The 21,073-nt window shown below is 36.5% G+C and overlaps 2 long non-coding RNA genes across 32 annotated transcripts in view; one reads left to right on the top strand and one right to left on the bottom strand.

Moving 5' to 3' along the window:
* Nucleotides 1–7,455: 7,455 nt before the first annotated feature.
* LOC110101199 lies at nt 7,456–17,994 on the bottom strand. Its single transcript, XR_003700076.1, has 3 exons — nt 17,466–17,994; nt 9,335–9,927; nt 7,456–8,063 (listed from the first exon to the last, which is right to left on the bottom strand). It is a non-coding gene; the product is annotated as an uncharacterized LOC110101199 (long non-coding RNA).
* A 558-nt stretch (nt 17,995–18,552) lies between these two features.
* LOC110101196 overlaps nt 18,553–21,073 on the top strand; it is a 50,340-nt gene continuing 47,819 nt past the window's right edge. For all 31 annotated transcript variants that reach the window (XR_003700075.1, XR_003700060.1, XR_002303653.2 and 28 more), the window contains exon 1: nt 18,553–18,871. This is a non-coding gene — a long non-coding RNA (uncharacterized LOC110101196). The remainder of the gene's footprint in view (nt 18,872–21,073) is intronic.

The following is a 21,073-nucleotide window of genomic DNA, read 5'->3' as shown; positions in this document are numbered from 1 at the left end:
AAGATGGAATATGTAAATTATTCTTATTTTATATTCATTTTTCTTTTGATCACTAGCATTGTTTTGGAACTTTATTTGGTCCGGTGTAAGGATGCAAAGGAACATCCGGTTGTGGGCAAAATCCCGCCTATACCGAGGTGTACCGAGTTTTTTTTTGAAAAAAACTCGGTACACCTCGGTATAGGCGGGATTTTGCCTACAACCGGATGTTCCTCTGCATCCGGTCGGAGGACGTAATAATTGTTCGTTGTTATGTGCTTCGTATCTTAGTAGTAATCAATTCACTACATATTTACCTATACTTGATTACGTTACTTGGACTTATATTTTTAGAAAAAAATTCAACTTGCCGATGAGATTAATTAATTCATTATGTCCATTATTTTTTCTTTTCTTCATGTCATTTTTGAAATCTGTTTCATTTTTTAACATCTCAATCTATGCATTTATTTTACTTTCTCCACAATTTGTTATGAATATGTTGTTTCTGTCATTTATTAAGTTTCTTTTTCATAAGTGAGATGTATTGTTTAGCTGAATTTTGCATTTAGATAAAAAATCTATTCATTCTTTTAAGTTCTTATTGCACTTGTAAATAATTGAATTCACTCTTTTAAGTTCTGATAGCATAAGAATTGAATTGAATTACATGATTGAAACTTATGTATTTCTTTTTTGTGAAACATCATAAATGAATAGTATTATTGTTTTGATAGGGTAAATAATACATCATATGTAGGACAAGACAATAAAATTTGGAGTAATGGTTCACCTTAATAAGTTCATGGGTGATTGTTTGATGTTTGTGTCGTTATCATACGTGATTAGAGAGAATGAGTGATACGTTACTGTCATTCAACCTCTTGTAGGTTTGTACATAAATAAGTTGGGCCGAGCTCAAATCATCATGGGCAATTTTATAATTTTAAACATGCACATGCTCACTCATGTCGTAGAAAATATAATGCAAAACCTTAAAGTTTGGTGAGACTTCATTTTTTTATTTTTTTTTGGTTTCCCTTCAACTCCAACCTGAGTCTATGGCTGCTCCCCCATTATTTTATAGTGGCAGAATCTTTTTTGGCTAAATTGCCTGAAAGATTGTGATCACCTGCAAGCTATGTTGCACCGATACGGATACCACGACTCGGATACGACACAATACAGATACGAGACACGTCAATTCTTAAAAATACAGGATACGGGTACGGCGCGGACACGACATTATAATTTATATATTATACATAAAATTAAGAAAGCAATGAAAGCATAATATTTGAAATTTCAAAAAAAAATGACAACAACATCATTTGTAGCCTTGTAGCTTATAATATCAAAATATAAGTAAGCATTACTTAGATTCATATTGATGCATTGATAAACCATTCCACCCAAAAAGATGGAATGCTTACATCATTGGATTTAGGATCCAATAAGTAGCAAGCTTACTCCAAAGCAAGCAGTGACTGCTTTATGGGTTCTTCATAACCCTTCTAAATACGAAATAAATAAAAGTTTATGGCATTGCTTAAAACACGAAGGAGGCATAACCTATAGGATGGAAATAGGGCTTGGCACTACAAGTACCAAGAAATTTTGAGCTGTTTCTTTTTATTATATAATATGCTTTCCAATTATCTTATATTTTGTATATTTTGGTCTTTTCATTTTTAGGGTCCCAAAATTCCCACTTGTACCGATAGGTGACAATTTCTTAAAAAAATTTTACAGTGCCCAAAAATTACGAAAAAAATTCATGTAAGTAAAATATTAGAATCAAAATACTATGACGATGAGAGTTTAAGATTTTGAGTTATATTTACTCCATAAAAAATTTTTACCTGGGTTAAAATACGGGTTTACACAAGGTACTACCCCTTAGTAGTTCGTCACCTTAGCTATAAGATTCATGGTTGCAGTTGACTCTAGTCACTTCTTAAACCTACGCCTTGGCATTCCTTTAACTTGTGTTTTAAAATATAAGCTCTAATAATCTAAATCAAATTGATAAACTTAAATAAAAATCTAATTTTAAAGTGTAAAGCCCGACGTATGATAGTTTGAGTATCTATGAGTTTTCTATATTTTCCTTCATTTGGCTTCCATTCCTAAAATATGATTTAAAGTTGATATCATCGCTCTTGAAATTCTCAAATATCAAATCTTTGAGCAAGAATTTCTCAAATTTCAAAATTAAAATATTAGTCAATATTTTAATAACTCTAATGAAACCACTAGTTTAATAAAAAAATATTCTCAAGTAACAATGCTTGGGATATAATTAACCATAGGGGCTTATCCCTATATGGCATATGTACCATAGAATAAAATAAATTCTACTCAACTAAAATATTGAATAATGAAAAATCTCTACCAACATATAAATTATGAGTTTTATTATTGAGTCCATAACAAAATAATATTTTTATCCTTCGGAATTTTTTTATTTTCTTCATGACTTTTATATTACATACCCAGTCCGTTGAGGATGACAAATTTTTTCAACAATTATAATTTTATCATCAACGACCCAAATTATTTCGTAAGTGTAAAAAAGGTTATATTACAAAGTTATCCACTATCATTGGTTGAATGATCATGTGATATATTATAGAGTTATTTAATTGAGGTATTATTTCAAGATGAAGTCATTTAGGGACTTTTTGGGATTGCTGTAGTTTTTTTTTTTAAAGGTTCTTGTAAAGTAGTCAAGGAGAAAGTAAATTTTTTGAAAGAATCAACTTCTTAGTACAAATGTTTCTAAAAACAGTAAGAAAATAATATCTAAATAAATTTGTGGTTGTGGTCTATGAAAATAAAAAAAAAGAAAGTTGTCTCAAATAAACCATAAATCTCAATCTCAAACTATTGATCTATCTTGTCGCACAAGGCGAATATTTATTGGTCAAAGCCTCTACGACCATATTGGCTTAACCAAGATGATAATAAATATGAAAGTCGTAAACCTTCATTTATTCAATTCAAAACATCATCTCTCTCATTTTATATATTTTATATTAATATTTTTTAAACAATTAACATATGATTAGCTTGTTAGCTAGTTAAATTTAACTTATAAATCATTTGTTAAGCCAAACTTGAATTAGCTTAAAGGTCGGCTTGCCTTAGTTACAAAATAATAATAAAAAAAGAATCTCTGATTATTATTAATGCATATATGTGATGACTCGACCGCTCGGGCTCTTAAGTGGTTGGGCACATTTGGAGTTTTGGACTTCACAGAATAACGAAAATATGCTTAGAATCTATTAAGTTTATTGTAATTTATATAAAAATGTTCGCAAATTTAACTACATGTTAGTAATAAAAGCATAACATTATATCTTTGAAGTGACACTGAGTTGTGTGCTTGAAAATAGTGACATTATATAGCTATAAAATCTTATAAAAATGCAATTGCTCCTTTGGCTCAAATATCACCAGCGAAAGTGCCAAACCATCATGAAACCAAATTAAGCAATCAGTAGAAACACAGGCAAAGCTTTTTATGGAAAACACCCCTTTTGGGGAATATAGAAAAGAAAGCTATAAGCGCAAAAACTTGCTTAAGAAAATGAAAATATACATTTCTGAATACTTTTGCACAAAGGAAATAAGAAAATGTTAATGGATATATATATATATATATATATATATATATATATCAATGCCATTATATTTGTTGATTATGGTGTGACAGACATCATATACATGAATTCATAGAAATAAAGAAGATGAGAAGATTCTTTCCTAATTATTATTTGACAGCATTTCTATCCAATTTAATTAATTTTTGCAGTCTTTGGTTGGCGAGCACATTAGAGATTGAGATTCTATTTTGCCAACTGCTGAGTTTGCTTATAATAATTCCATTAACCGGACCACAGGTTTAAGTCTTGAAATTGTATACGGGTTCAAACCTAAACAGCCGTTAGATCTGATACCCATGTGTTCTAGGTTTAGGATTTCTGAGTCTGCATCATCATTTGCATCACATTTGCATGAGTTTCATAAGGAAATTGCACAACAAATTGAAAGGAATAAAAATGAATATAAACTACATGCAGATTTGAAACGACACTTTAAAACTTTTGAGGTTGGTGACTCCGTAATGGTGCGGATTCGTCCGGAACGGTTCCCGCCGAGAACAGTTAAGAAGTTGCATGCCAAGAGTGCGGGATCTTTCAAAATACTTAAAAAAATTAACGATAATGCATATGTAGTAGATCGGCCTGCAGATTTCAATATAAATCTCTCTTTTAACATATAAGACTTAGTGAAATATGAAGGTCATGATTTTAACCAACCAAATCCACTGATAAAACAACCTTGTGTGAACTCCTCCTGTGAGATCCCAAACCTACCTCCACTACCAAATATTCCTAAATTACCCATGGCAATCATGAGTGATGAGATCATATCCTCAAGAGAAGGTGGACGAATGAGGTATTTGATCAGGTGGAAAGGAAAGCCCGAGTCAGAGGATATGTGGCTAGATCGCAAGGAGTTGCAGCATATTCACCCATATGCACTAGAGATCTACGAGAGCACCATAGATACTTACTCGACGGAGTCGAGTTTTCTCCCACCTCGGGAGAATGATGGGGACATCAGCTGGTGGAAGGTTTATCAGAGGCGTGGCCGCCGATCTACGGCCACGATCGAGTCCTGATATATTTCTGAGTTATTTATGTTATTTTCCTATTCATGTACTTTTCTATTTTCTTGTTTCATGTATTTGTTTTATTTATTTTTCCAGATGTACCCTTTTAGTAGGGAGTGTCGTATGTAAGCCCGAAGGGCAAGATTGTCTTTTAATTTTCTGGAGTCCTTGTACTTGGCTATTTATAGCCTCATGTCTTATGTTTAGAGATAATGAATGAATGATTATGAAAATTTTCCTGCACTTGTGTTCTTGAAGTTTATGAGAGAGCTTGAGAGAGAGAGAGAGAGAGAGAGAGAGAGAGAGAGCTTGGTGGAGCCTAGGATAGGCCCCCCATCTTACCCTACAGTCACCACCGGTGGCTCTTGATTCTCTTCCCCTTTTTTCTACCTACCCATTACCTCCACCGCCGGCCTGCACCTTGCCTCACCCGAGCCCCTCATCCCCTCTCAATCCCACGACCACCTCACCCAACCAACCTCACCATCCCTCTTCCAAAACCGACAGTTACCTAATCTTAGCCACCGGCCACAAGGGACTTCCCCTCCCTCCCTTTTCATCCTTTATTTCCTATTATAGATTTAATAATATTTGGGATTAAGTTTGAATGCAAATCCAAGTGATTTAAAATTCAAATTATTTCCTAATACACAATCTATTTTAGGAAAGTCTTTAAAATTCTTTCCAATCAATTCATAATTGATTGGGACTTAAATTGTCTTTCCTAATTTATGTATCAAAAATCAGCAATCAATAAATAATTACTCAAATCCCTCTCCCCAATATTGCCGCCGGCCCCTCCCTCTTTGGGTTAGGATTAGGAAACCTTTCCTAACTCCTACTCTCTTCTCTTGGGAAATATTTCCTCTCTCGTGCCAGCTGAAATTTTTAAAACCCAAGCCTTTAATTACTTTCCAAAATCTGAGAGTGGAATTCGGAAATAAATCCCTAATCCCCCCCTTCATCCCGCCGGCTCCCTTACTGGACTTTCCTAAAGTCTACCCAGGATACATTGCCTCTCTTTGGGAAGAGTTTGAACTCCAACCTGCTGCTGGCCGAAATTTCCCAAGATCCCACCTTGGGTTGCCTCTCTTTCAAAGCCCCTCTCCAGCCTTAACTCCTCACTTGAGTCCCAACCTAAATACACCCTCTCCTATCTCAATTTTCTCATGAGAGAAATCTGAAATTTCTCTCAGGTTTTTGGAGCAAAATATGAAAATGCTCTCCGATTTTGGAGAGGATCGGAGAGGAGATATGTCACATAAATCCCATGAATGGCAGATCCAGCAAATGATTACAGTTTAACTTGGGACGAGGACAGATTCACCGACCTCCTACGATCACCTTTCTTCGATGTGAATCCAAGGATTGATCATACTGTCATGGACTACTTGGAGCGTATTCTGGACACCTTAGTAGAAGCCATCGACGAGCACTTCGAAGGCATCGAGTGGAGGATCTCCACCACCCCTTGACGAGAGGTTCTCTTTTCCCCTTGTTCAATATATTTCCTTAGTCTAACTTCATTTTGTGCTTGATTGTAGTCACAAAGGACGACTCTCTCTGCTACTGCTAAGATTAGTAAACATAGAGCTTTGAGTGTGCCTTTATGCTTACTAATTTTCTTTGTTAGATTAGGGATTGTACTGAGGCTACTACTACGACATTAAATAATTTACTAATTATTTTGAAAGCTTTTACCAACTCTCTGGTTATGTAATTTAGCCTAAGCGGGTGTGACCCCTTATTCGTTATATTTCATTGTTTTGAACTGCTACTAGTTTTCTTTTATTTCATTCCAATCAAGAATTATGCAAATTCCTAATGAATTGGTCACATTCATACGTAGTTTTGCATCAGTGGTGGTAACTAACGCTTTGGAAGGAGCTGGTTGAGAAGAGGGGATGCAATTTATATTCAGACGATGCCAGCAGTTGGCAGCTGAATGTCCTTTCTTGTGACAAATATGCAGGTTGTTGATGTTCGATTAGGAGGACGAGTGCTTCAGGGTGTGAATCTGCCTCAAACTTATCATCCCCCTACCACGAAGTGAGTAGAGCTCTGTATTTAGATATGGAGAATAAAGGTCGTCAAGGCTAATGGGATGAAGCATTGTGCAGATCAACATTTTGAAAGCTTGGTATGTTGGTGGGTAGACCATTCAAGGTATACAAGATAATGTTTTCCTGATCAATGTTGGCTCCTGTGATTGTGATTTTGTCTACCAATGTTTTGATTTCGAAAACGTATTCGGTCATGGTGAGTTGTTTCATGGAGATGTTAAACTTCTTGAGTTGAATGTTTCCGGATCAATTTGAAGCTTACATGCATCTTTCTATGGTAAGCAAAATAGCCAAGGAGTCGAGATGAAGAATTTTGTGGAGAATAGAGCAGCTTGATCTATGAGAACCCATTCATTATATTTGGGGTTGGTGGTGGCCATACCTTCCAATGATTGTGATAAATAGGGTGTTGTTTTTGCTGTAGATTCAACGAAGCTAGCAAATCCAATGGCTTAGAGCAGCTTGAGCACTTGAGATCTCCATATGGGGTAATTATCATTTGAAAGTTGGGTTGGTACAATTGTCTTGCATTGGAGATGACAAATTTTGCGTGATGTTGGGATAGTGCAGCTATCAACTAAATGATCTGTAGCTGGTCTCCTATTTAGGACGATGAAGATTGTACCATAGGTATGTGTTCGACTTTTTATGCCTGACGCTGACTTTGATACCATAAAGAAATGTTTACTGCTATATGTTTGATTGCTTACCTTTATAGTATACTTAATGTAGAAAGAGACAAACTACTTTTTTCATTCCTCTATATTAGAATTGAGTGAGTACAGAGTGCATATAGAGGCGTTTTCCTTTACACGTGTATTGGAATTAGGTTTGGTTGTTAGGAATGAACGATTGAGATTATTTCAGCTGTGTGATGTTGCTTGGCTGTCAGAGGTCGGAGCATGTGTACCTTTTAGTCTTCTATGAAAAAATCCATAGAAGTTTAGTCTATCAAGCAAAGAAAAAAAAAAAAAAAAAACAATTGATGTAACTTCACAAGCTATTTGCAAATCAAGCACGCCTAATCTTGATGTCAGCTTCCCTTCATCTAGAAGTGACTATTATAAGGTTTATGACTTTAAAGCCAGCCCTCTCAGGTCTTCTAACAAGCTATTCTACTACATTTATGTCTTTGTAAACCTGAAATAAAGCAAATTGAAAACAAAGAAACAAAAGAACAGCAGCAAAAAGAGAAGAATAGCATGATAACTTAACCATGCAACTCAATTGCAAGAGTGATCCGCACCAACACAATAGAGATATACTTACATATGGCTAATTCCTTGTCAAGTTTTGGCAACCTCCTCCATGCTTGAAGTTGCTCTTTAAGACAATGTCTGAATAAAGATAGGCTAAAGCTAGTATCAATAATCAAATAAGTTTTGTGATGGAAAAAAGTTTAATAGTTAAAACGGAGAAAAAGATAAGTTCATAACACAAAAAAAGACAAATTTAGAAGAATATAAGATTTAATTTCTTCACATCTAGCATTCAATTGAGGCCTCAATAATGCCAAGAAAAAAATATAGCAAAGAATGTTAAGTTACAAGACTCTCATTATAGAGAAGAAATGATGGATATGTCTACCTACTTTATTTTAAACCCGTCAAAAATGAAAATAAATATTACCAAGTTTTTCATTATAGATAGTATATGATGATGATTAAAATTATTCAAAATGTAATGTTGTACTGGAATACTGCAATCATTTGTAGAATTGTTCTAAAAAATATTTATTGAATTACGCTCCAAGGCATAGAAAATAGACTTGAGAAAAAGCTCTAAGCCATTTGATACTTCTGAATTGCTTGAAATGCATATTTTATGCCGAAATTTGTGCTGGTTTAATAGGACTTCTTATTTTTTTTTTTAATAGGACTTCTTATGATCCAATAGTACTGATTAAATTAGCAAATGATCTCTTTTTATTATTCATTTGAAAATTTGAAATAAAACTTCTTGCCATATCAATCAAAATGACTGCAAGAAAGAAGAAAAAACTGACATTTATTTAAGCTAATATTCAACTGCATCTTAAACATAATTTTTTTTAAAATTTACGGCAATTCAATAAGAAATTGCTCATATCAACGAACTTAAAGGTATTCCAAGTTATTAGAATATAAGTACCTTAATCAGCAAAGGTATTCATCAGTCGTCCCCATGAGGTTAGCTAAAATAACATAAAAGAAACCTACTGATTAATAACTATATCCTCTGCACGCTATTAAGCAGAGTGGTTCTCAGATATGAGTTCTCAATTTCTTTATATTGATTTACTTTGATACAGAAATTGAGTTTCCCATAAAAAAATTAGCTTATATCTACAGGCAATGTCTTAATTAACCTAGGCAAGAAAATAAGAGAATTAAACAAATTAAAAGCATCCAGACAAGCATTTAGCCACCAATCCAATACGAACTACTCAAACGGTCCAACACAATCATTCCACCAATTAACAAAAGAATAGTGAATGCACGTGCTTATTCAAATGCAAACTTAGTTAATGAAAAGCCACTATGTGAATGTTACTCGTTCAAATGCAAAATTAGTGAATGCAAAACCACTTTCGTGCTCTTCAAAACATAGAAAATCCCAAATCTGATACCTGATTTCATTTATCAAAACAATCACAACCTTAGACGACCTCTGGAAAGGAGTTGCAACCGATCAGCGATAATTAAGTTCCAATAGACCACCGTCGGACAAGAGTGTTGCTGCAGAACGCGAAAGGATACCTCAGATTGTCACCGGAGAGTAGTTGCTGGAGAACAAGAAGGTTGCACAGAGCCAGAACAAGAGAATGCAAAGCATTATTTGTAGAAGTTTTGTGGGAGTTTGATAGTGCGGGAGAGTTTGACAAGCAAAAGAATATCAGTGAATGCAAAATCACTTCCAGAACATAGATATTAAATTAATAAATGAAAAAGAAGAATAGTGAATGCAACCTCCCGTTTTGACTCCCGATCCAATAGGAACGTCATAGAAACTCTTCTTCACAAAGCGACCCACGTGCCAGTCGTGACTCCCAATCTAAAAATAACTGTCAAGGCCTCTGGGAAACCAGCAACCTCCTGTCCTGACTCCCGATCTGACAGTAATAACGTCATAGAAGAAGGTGAAGAATCTTCTTTAGCGACCCTTTAAAAACTCTTCTTCACAAAGAAGACGATTGGAGAGCTCCCATCATGGCTCCTGATCCTAGAGGAACAACGTCGTAGATGAAGAAGATTTATAAGGCTTTTTTTTTTTTCAAAATCTTCCTCATGTGATCAATTTTTAATGATGTATTATCATTCTATGTCTTAATGCTAAGGTTTAAAAGGCACTCTCTTACCATTCTCATATAGATTTAATTTGATTTCTTTTTTGTTACTTCCCTTTCCATTCAGACATTCTCAAAATAAGAAATATAATGAAAACAACTTGTAATATTTAGATGCTTAAGTTTACCAAATATCAAATTTCTTACAACATTTAGATCAAATTGTTATGATTATTCATATAAATTTGTGTTTTGATGAAAACAACTTGTTTTGATTAGAAGCTAGACATCTTCTTCTTAAAACATCACTGCTCCATTTCACTCCCCAAGCAATATTTATTGAAATAAGTAAATCTATATTATTACTATTATAAAAGTGACTTATACTTTTCCTTATATTTAATATCAAACTTTTATTTTATGATTTAAATTCTAACCCTATGTCTTATAATAAATATATTTATCATATATTATAATTTATCACATTTGTTAACTACAAATAACCAAATTATTTTAGTTTTTGTATTTAGGTATTACTACATATTTATGTATTTATTAGAGGGTTCTTTGCCTTGAATACAAAATATCTCTTCAACTTTCCCAATTTTTTCATATTTCATCTCCAACAAGAGCTATGAGTTATGATTTCTTAGTACAATGTACAACTTTACTAAATTGATAATAGTAAGAATATTGAAAAGCACATGTGAGTTATTCTCTACTAAAGAGTTATATCTACACTCGAATGTGTCATAGATTGAAAGCATTTTTGCAATACTGTAAAATGAGGCCAAGAAAGTTTTCAGTCAAAATTCAAAAAGATTTAGAAGGTAAATCTAGATTAGCTTAGGGACTATTTAGTTGCTTGCATATAGAGTGTAAAGTAATTCAAATGCAATGGTTTTAAAAATTTTTATGTTTTGCTTGAAGTAAATGAAAAGATGGTGACATAGCTAGGCACCACCACCACTCGCCTTCCCCACCACTACCGCCCCGGCCACTCTCAAATCATTTATTTTTGGATTGGTTTAGTTATTTTGATAAAGAAGAAGACATTGTCATTGAAGGATCAAATAATGTGTGTGTGTGTGTGTGTATATATATATACTATGAATTATATAGTAATGTTGCATCCTGGAATATTCACAACGATAGAGAATTATATAGTTTTAAGAAGAAGAATCCAACTGAATCAAGGGGCTCGCGTTCGGGTTCAAGTGGGCAAATTACGCAGGCAGGAGGGTTCGAGGCTGGGCTGTGCTCGATCGGGCAGAGGCAGCGGCAAGGTGCAGGTCACGCTAGTCTTCACATGGGTTAATGTCATGGGCTGAAGGCGGAACCAGGCAGGGGCCCTAGGGAAAGACCGACCGGTCTACACGCGGGATGGGGTCTCCGGACTGGGCTTCGTACATGCAATAACAATAATTTATATAAATAATTTGGATACAAATAATTGGGATAATTGTATTTGTACTCAAATAAGTTGAAGTCAGTATTTCAATTTGCCGAATTTGTCGGATGCTCGCATATTAAAAAAAAAAGGAGAGGACAACTAATTCATTAAACAGATGCCTAACTCTACATCGAATAATATATCAGATTTAAGCTCAAGCATAAAAACAAACCCAGATATTGGTTGATCGTGCTTAGCCTATTATTCCCCCAGTTTACATAGCGTCATAATAAAGGCATGCATAATATACAAGAAACACCTTGTTACTACAAGTTATATCTACAAATCGTTAGCATATCATGAAAAGGCCAAAGAGATTTTTGTGAAGCTACAAGTAGTAACATATGGAATAAAATATTCAAGGAAATTATAAGGTTTGGAAGCAGGATATCGGGCGTGACGGTGGGGTTGGCTATATGTTTAAAAAAAATTAGCGAAAGAAAATGATAAGGTTTAAAGATTATTATATATATATATAATAAATTATGAATAAGTGTTGGCAATAACCACAATCTAATTAGCAACTGTTGTTTTGCCCGTATAAAGAACAAAAAATGGAAATCATAGAGGGTTATGCGCACTTACTTTCAGGTTTCACAGAAGAAAAAAAAAATTTCTGGGTGTTCTATACATTAGGATCAGAAGCGTGGAGCAGAGGGATCCGGGCGATCACGGTGGCGATAGGGCTATACATCTGGATGTCCACGCGAGTGAGTCAGTTTGAGGGCTGGTGTGGCTATTGGAGTGGAGAGACAGGGTTTGTGTGAGTTTCGTGTGCAAGAGGGAGAGGGAGATAAAGAGCAAAGGGAGCATACGCGAGACGTATAACGCTAAGACGAATAATTAAAACTCTATCGCCGCGTATATTCTAGCCCGCAACAAACTTCTTTCTTTGAATGCTCAATTTATGCACTAAAATGAACATTTATTATCATTTCATTTTGTTGAGTCCATTGAATCTATTTTTGTTGAGTCCTTTCAAGTAAATATGATAGTATATTTATATATAATACATGATTTAAAATTCAATTAAACAGGACTGAATGTTTGAAGTTGAAGAAATTACTAAAATCTATTTAGTTGAAGAAATCAAGGGTTATAGCTTTCTATTATGATTAATTATCTAATAACATTATATGATTAAATCAAATTAATATTTAGGCTAATTAAGCATTAATTACGCTCACAAAGGGTAATTAAGCCTTAAAAAATAGATGCGTTTGGGAGTGTTTGTGCTTCACCACTTAGGTTTGGTTTGAGACAACTTTCTTAATGCTTTATGAAACAACTTTTTAATATAAATTTTCAAATACGAACAAAAAAATACTAAAAAACTGTTTCATAAAACAATAAAAAAAATATCCCAAACAAAAATATAATTTCTCTTAAAACCCAAAAAAAAAAACAATTTTGATGCCGTTGAGCTCCTCCTCGATAGGACGTCGGCTACCTGCAAGGAAAAATAAACAGAACAGGCACAAGACAACCAATGCCGGGTAACGCCTGAACTCTGTATGTTCAGGTTCTTCACTATGCTTTGGTAAAAAGAGGTTTTCAAAAACAAAGGAGACTGCCTTCTTCTCCCTGTTCTCACATCTATATGCAATTCCTATCTGCTTCCAGAAGAGACGAAAATGCTATAAACGAAAAATACAGCAAAATAAAACTAGTGGGTATGTGAAAACTAGAAATGGAAAAGAGCATCGTGGCTGTCAGCAAAACCGTTGGGGAGAGTATGGTGTCTCGCGTTTCCTTTTAAGCTATAGTGCACTGCATCAGTCTTCCCCCGCTTCAGAAGAGCTCGACTCCGACGAGCTAACGTGTATGATTGCATCATCAGGAGGTGAATATGCAGTTATGTCTGAAACATTAAATGTTGTAGACATGTTTAAGTCTGATGGTAAGGCGACGATGTAGGCATTATCATTGATCTTAGCAGTGATAGGTACTGGCCCAACTTTGCGACGCATCAGCTTCGAATGAGTTCCCGGCGGAAAACGCTCCTTTCGCAGACGGACCATGACCAAATCTCCTACATTGAAGAGCCGCTGCCTGCGGCGACGATCAATAGTCTCCTTGTACTTCTGATTTGACTTCAGAATTTGTTGTCTAATTTCCGCCAACATGTCAGTATAGTCCTCGGTGAACTAAGTGGCAGCTGGGGCTTTGCATTTCGGCAAAATGGCAACATCGAGAGTCGTATTTGGCGCCTTGGTATACACAATGTTAAATGGAGGTTTTCCTGTTGAGCGATTAGTCATCGAGTTAAAAGCAAACTTGGCTCTAGCTAACACATCTTCCCACTGTTTCGGATGGTCTTGTACAAGGCATCGCAGTAAGTTGCCTAAGGTACGGTTGACAACCTCCGTCTGGCCATCCGTCTGGGGGTGGTAGGCGGAACTAAGGCGAATGTCAGTGCCCAAACGTTTCCACAATTCGCGCCAAAAATGGCTTATGAATTTTACGTCGCGATCCGACGTGAGACTTCGAGGCACGCCATGTAAACGGACAATTTCGTTAAAGAAGGCGTGTGCAATAGCCATAGCATTCGAAGTCTTTTTACACGGAATGAAGTGAGCCATTTTTGAAAATCTGTCGACGACGACCATGATAGAGTCATGACCTCGCCGAGTTCTTGGAAGTCCCAATACGAAATCTAAGCTAAGGTCTTCCCAGATTGAATCAGGAACTGGAAGAGGCATATAGAGACCGGTGTTGTTAGCGCCTCCCTTATATATCTGACAAATGGGACAGCTCTCCACTAATCGGATAACATCCCGGCGCAACCTTGGCCAGAAAAATTGTGATTGAACATGGTTCAATGTTTTGTCTCGCCCCGCATGTGCTGCTAAGCCTCCGCCATGAGCTTCCCTGATTATAAATTGTCGCCAAGACGACACAGGAACACATAGTAAATTGTACTTAAACAAAAAGCCATGTCTTACCGAATATCCTTCAGCTGGATGCGCTCCCAGGCAGGATTTCCAAGCTTCCTTGAAATCAGCATCTGTTTCATACAATTCCTTAAGACATTCAAGGCCGGTTGTCTCTGTCTGTAACTGAGTGAGCAGAAAATTCTTCCTGCTAAGCGCGTCGGCCACGCGATTATTCACGCCGGGCTTATGTTGAAACGAGAATGAGAATCTTTGAATGAATATCAGCCACCGTGCATGCATACGGTTCATAGTCTTCTGGCTATTTAGATATTGTAAAGCTTTGTTGTCGCTACACAATACAAAGTCTTGATGCAACAAATAAATCTCCCATTGCTTTAAGGCTCGAATGACAGCGTATAGCTCTTGCTCGTAGGCTGACCATTTTTGTCTAGTGTCACTTAATTTTTCACTGAAGAACGCCACAGGTTTGCCTTCTTGCGAAAGAACTGCTCCGATCCCCACAGAGGATGCGTCTGTCTCGACGGTAAATACCTTGTCGAAGTCAGGTAACGACAACACAGGGGACGAGATGAGTGCTTGTTTGACGGCTTCAAAGCTCTGCTGCTGATCTGTACCCCAACGAAACTCCTTTGTCTTTAGACAATCAGTCACCGGTGCTATTAATACGCTGAAACCTCGAATAAATTTCCGATAGAAATTTGCCATGCCGTGAAAACTTCTTACTTCAAAAAATGAGGTAGGAGATGGCCAGTCACGGACAGCAGCAATCTTCGCAGGGTCCATGCGAACGCCAGTGGCATCAATGATAAATCCAAGAAAATGGACTTCTCGGACGGCGAGTTCGCATTTGGAAAGATTGAGGAATAGGCGTTGCTGTTTCAGAATATCAAACAGTGTTTGGAGGTGCTTCAAGTGACTTTCCCAACATTTACTGTAAACTAAGATATCGTCAAAGTAAACGATACAAATCTTTCCTAGATGGGGCTTCAAGATCTCATTCATCATTCTCATAAAAGTGGATGGTGCGTTGCACAAGCCAAAAGGCATGACTTTCCATTCATATAACCCTTGCGGTGTTTTGAATGCTGTTTTCCACTCATCTCCGGGCCGAATTCGGATCTGGTGATAACCACTTCGCAGATCGAGCTTGGAAAAAATGGATGACCCCGTGAGCTTGTCCAACAATTCTTCGATACGGGGAACTGGGAATCTATATTTTACTGTGATTTTATTGATGGATCTACTATCCACACACATCCGCCAGCTCCCGTCCTTTTTTGGTACAAGTAACGCCGGAACAGCGCAGGGACTCAAGCTGGTTTGTATGAATTGTCTTTTCAGCAAATCATCAATTATCTCTTGGAGAATGAGCTGTTCTTTTGGATTCAACCTGTAATGAGGTAGGTTTGGCAACACAGCACCGGGTACTAGATCAATTTGATGTTGTATACTCCGAAGTGGCGGCAATTCATCAGGCAGATTGTCGGGAGCAATCTCACGGTATTGCTGTAGCAAATTGTGAATCTCACTGTTCAACTTAGTGAGTGGTAATCCTTGGCTTTGTTCAGTTACCAACAATGCATACATGGGAGCTTGTTCCTTCCAGCAGTGAAGGAGTCCAGCCCCCGAAACAATTTGAACAGCGGACTGTCGGGGCTGCGGGGGCAGGTGCGATTTTGTTTCGGTGACTGTGGGTAGAAGCCGGAGTCGACGTCCTTTCCACTCGAAAGAATACACATTAGTTCGACAGTCGTATATTGCACCCACATCAAATTGCCAGGGTCTTCCCAATATCAGGTGACAGACGTCCATATCGAGGACGTCACACAAAACTTCACAGACATATTGCTTCCCTATGGAAAATGTGACCCGGCACGATTCCGAGACCAAGATATCCATTCCCCGCTTAACCCAACTGATCTTATACGGGCGAGCATTCTTGGTAGTATTCAACTGTAAACTTTGCACTACAGCCCTGGAAATCACATTCTCAGTACATCCGTTGTCGATCAAAAGATCGCATACTTTGTCGCCTATAGTACAGCGGGTTTTAAAAATGGAGTGGCGTTGTGAATCAACGGCCTGTCGTGGAGCCAATAGCAGCTTTTCTAACACACAGACTAGAGACTCACCCTCATCCGCGGGAACATCTTCCGACTCACCATCTGGGTTTACGTCGTCAGCATCTGGGTCTCCTCCCTCTTCACCTTTGGCTAGATTAATTTGCTGTCTCTGTGGGCACTCATTCGACTTGTGGCCGGGCTGGAAACAACGGAAGCATTTGAGTGTAGAAGGCTTGGCGTAGGGATTTTCCTTGGCTATAACTTTCGGTTTTGATTGCATCCGGGGGTCTGGGGAGCTGAGGTTCTGGGGCGGACCCTGAGCCGATGAGCCAACAGCCGGTGCTGTTTTGATAGCAGGATTGCTACCCTTCCCGGACGCACTAGCTTCCTGCCAATGCCGACGATTATAAGAATTTTTGGCTAACCGTGTCTGCTGCATTTCCACCTTCATGGCAAGATTCACTGCTTGAGCCATCGACCATATGGGGAGAGTATGGTGTCTCGCGTTTCCTTTTAAGCTATAGTGCACTGCATCAAATTTACTATTAAACATTAGTAATTAAATTTGTAAATTAAAATTAATCATTAATCTAATGTTAATTAGACTATTAAGTTTAATTAAATCATAATTGAACCATTTATGAACAAAAATTAAGGTAGAATACATAGGGTGACACCATATTCTTAAGAGAAAATATCTCAACAAAATGAATACATGAAGCTAAACAATGGTCATTACCAACATGAATTAATATATAATGACCATTCTTAAGAATTCATGAATATATTACTTATAAAATGACAAAAAAAAATTCACATTGCCATATTTTCGCTAGCAATGCCAACCCAATTGCTTGATTCAAATCTCCCATGTTTTTCCTGATAGATTACAGAATCAACCAAATCAGCCAGCCTTATGCTTTTCAACTGAAGCCAAATGCCAGCTACCCAAAGGAAATTTCTTTTCAAACAATAGAGCTTCAATATTTATGCCCGGAAATAAAATTAGTTGTTAATATGAAAAAAAAAAAGGAAAAATGCAGCTTATTGCCAAAACATACCGTGGGTGTAGGTAGGAGGAGAACATACAAGAAGATGCAAATAGCTATCTCTGCAATGAAATTTTTGCAGTAGGAGCTTGTTGTCCTTTGTAGGAATGAAAACATTCTTTAGTGTATTTGTAGGCTTAAAGATCTTATACGATATCTGCAAACAAAGGTGAAACATATATCTGGGCATATGGCACCGCTGACCTAGCGACCCGCTTTTCGTCGCTGCTTTGTGACAAGGAGAACGAAATTGCTTTCCAGCTCATCGAGATGAAGCGACTCCTAGAGACCCTTAAAGCCGCCAAAAACTCAAGTGGTGATGGTGGTGGAGGAGGGCGGCCAGGGAGTTTGGTGCTGGTCGGAACCAGGCCTGGAGACCCGGAGCTACTGATCCTCAAGGTAGTTTGGGCTATAGAGTGAGCTGATTTCATTCTCTACGACCATGTCGTCCCCAACGATGTATTGAGTCTAGTTCGAGGAAATGTTAGGCTTCTCTACGTTGGCAAGACTGTTGGGTATCACAACCAGACACATGTGCGTGTTTGTGATGAGCAGGATATTTTAAAGATCTCTAGCTTTTTGATTTTTAATCAAGATTATTGTTCTTCGTAAGATTAATTCCTCCTACGCAGGATCACAGAAAATTAGTGGCATTGTTGACCTCATTATTCGAAATCAATATTCCATGTGCCGACTCTTAGTGACTAAGTATTTGTAGCTTATTGTAGACGTCACCTATAGGACTTCTCTTAGGTGGATATCCGACGCCGTAACATCGACTCAACCTCTTAACTCGACTTAAATTACCACTACTTCAAATAATATTGACTCGGTGCAAATCTGTTTTAACAAACTACGGCTTTAATTAAACTCAAATCGACATGTCGCAAACACTATAAAATTAAATCAATGTTAATTGAGTTGAATCAATCAAACTAAAATATTATAAAAATAAATTTAGATAAAATTCATTAACTTAATTCATCATTTTAAAAAAAATCAATCATCTCATAAAATACGAATGTTTAATCGCAGCCATTGATTGGAGAGGATAGGATCTTAAATTCAAAATTAATTTGAATAAGCAGTTTTTGGATTCGGTTAGAACCAGTTCAGACTCCCACGATCTCCCTCTCCTGTTTTAGCGAACTGCCCTTGCTTTCTATTCGAAAAAAACGAACCGCTCCTCCCCTCCCACTACGCCTGCTCTCTGCTCGCAAGAAGCCCCTCCTCTTGGTCATCTCTCGGTTTTGCGAAGAACTCCAAGGGCCGAACCCCATCTCCTCCTCCCAGCCGTTGGCGAGCCTTAAGTCCGACCCTCTCTGCGGTTCGCGAGCCCAAGCCGACGACTCCAACCGATTATTGCCCTAGGTTGCCTCTTTTGCCCAAGTCGACGCCAGCAATCTTCTCAATCTTGGGTAATCTCCTCTTCTATCTTTCCCCTCATCCTTTCTAAATCATATCCATATTATCTCCTATTTCTTGGTGGAATGAAAAGAGAAATGTGTCTTGATTATTTTCTTTGAAGGAAAGAAAAAAGTGGGTTTCATTTTCTTTCTAGTTTGAAAACAAAATGTTAGAAACTTTCTTTCCCTAAAATAAGTTTTCTAAGGATTAAATTTCTGTTAGGATTTATGTAAGTGTATAGATTATCTCCTTTATTTTCATATGCTTTCATTCTTAACATAAGTGATTTTGGGTTTGTGAGTTTAATGGCAGCGGTGTTCCTCCTTTTTGTTTACTTTAATGGCCATATTATTTGTGAGCGCAAAGAAGCAATATGAGGCGAAATTTTCAAATCTCGCTCATGAGCTGCTTGGTCTTTCACAAATCTGAGAGGGGTTTTCCTGTTTAAGCTTTGCCGATGTTTGGTTTCCATAAATCTGTTAATATCTACACCTTTTCTTTTGTCGTGAAATAAGTAACAAATGTTATGCTTATGTCATTGGTTTTCTGAAAATCTTGATGACAAGAATTTTAGTAGTGGCTAAGATATTTGGGGTTGAAAGCATTTGGAGGTTTCTTAGATCGTTTTCAAATCACTACAACATATATGGATCTCATGTATTTTATTACATTAGATTCAATTTTAAATTCAATTATGATGAACATCACATACATTAGTTTCATCAATTGCTTGATAAATCCCGTTGTAAAATTTCTTTAGTCATATATTATGTGAACATTTATATTCGAAAAAAGCAAAATTGATCTTATTCATCATTCATAAATGGATTTATTAGTTTCAAGGAGAATGTGTTTGCATTATTTGCAATAGAAGATTTCAAGAGAGCATTGGCTTATTAAGTGGCGCTTCATTTTGTGTATGGAAGTTTTCTTTTTATGATTTAAAATCATGCATTAACGAAGTAATAAGGATTCGAGAATCTCATTATCTCATCCATGAGATTTACTGTTTTCTTTTTGAAAATGTGGGTTTCTACCTCTTGCTTTAGATGACTATGTCTTCATGTTTGTTTCGAGGATCTTGTTGGAAAGAAAAGCTATAAAGCTTGTTTAAAAAAAAAGAGTTGGAGAATTTTCATGTGCTTCAAATATAAGTTTCGCATAGACCCAAATATAATGTCTCTTCATTATGGTTGGAATATTTTCTTGAATTTTGGAAAAGTAAGGTTGCATCAAGTTTTCTTTCTCCTCTTATTTGCATTTGGTGAAAATGTTGAATTGGAAATACGCATATGAGGGTTTATGGTGGAAAACGTTTGGTGAAAATTGCTATGCATAATTGTGCTTTGCTTAATATATTTATGTGCTTTTCATGTTTTGGGAAGAGAACGAGCAAGAAAAGGACACTCTGCTTTGAAAACATGTGTATGTTTTGGAAAGTGAAGTGTATTGAATGATGAAACATATGTTTTTGAAAATTTTGTGTGTGTTTTGGAAGATGAGATATTTTGGAAAGTGTGTGTTAGAAAGTGTTTGGATCTTGAAAGATTGAGATTTGTAAAGGTTGAAAAGTGGATCTTGTATGTGAAAAGTAAGGTGTATGTGTTCATCTTTTCGAAAGTGAAATGAAGTGTTTTGAAAAGTGAAATGTTTGATTGTTAAAAGATTAAGTATGTAAGTGTTTTGAATGATAAAGTATGCGAACTTTGAAATAGTGAAATGAATGAATTTTGAAAAGTGAAACGTGTGCATTTGGGAATTGAAGTGTTTTGAAAAGATGAAATGTATGTTTTGAAAAGTGTATGAAAAGTGTTTGTGAAAATTGTGTATGATTTTCTTAGAAAGTCGACATGTGTATGTTTTGAAAGGTAAAAATGCAAGGAAAATGAAAAATAAAGGTTGGATTGTGAGAAGTAAACTATATCAAATGGTGTTTTAAAGCGGGTGATTGTTGAAGGTTGGGGTGTTTTGGAGAGATGAGGTGAGATGTGAGAATTTTGGGAGAATGAAATATGTTGGAAAATAAAATTGTTTGTGCTAGAGATTGAGGGTTTTAGGTGACTGTTGAAAAGTAAAAGCTCTCTTTCTCTCTATCTCTCTCTCTCCCTCCTTACTTGTGCCTTGGGGTGATTTTCAGAAAAATACGAAATATAAGTTAAAAAAATGAAAAGTTCAAAAGGCAAACAACAGAAATGGTGTTCAAGCCCGAAAAA

Source organism: Dendrobium catenatum, unplaced genomic scaffold, assembly GCF_001605985.2.
Source record: "Dendrobium catenatum unplaced genomic scaffold, ASM160598v2 fragScaff_scaffold_211, whole genome shotgun sequence".
NCBI lineage: Eukaryota > Viridiplantae > Streptophyta > Magnoliopsida > Asparagales > Orchidaceae > Dendrobium > Dendrobium catenatum.
The sequence above is the reverse complement of the archived record's forward strand: the minus strand, read 5'-3'. Positions and strand labels throughout refer to the sequence as shown.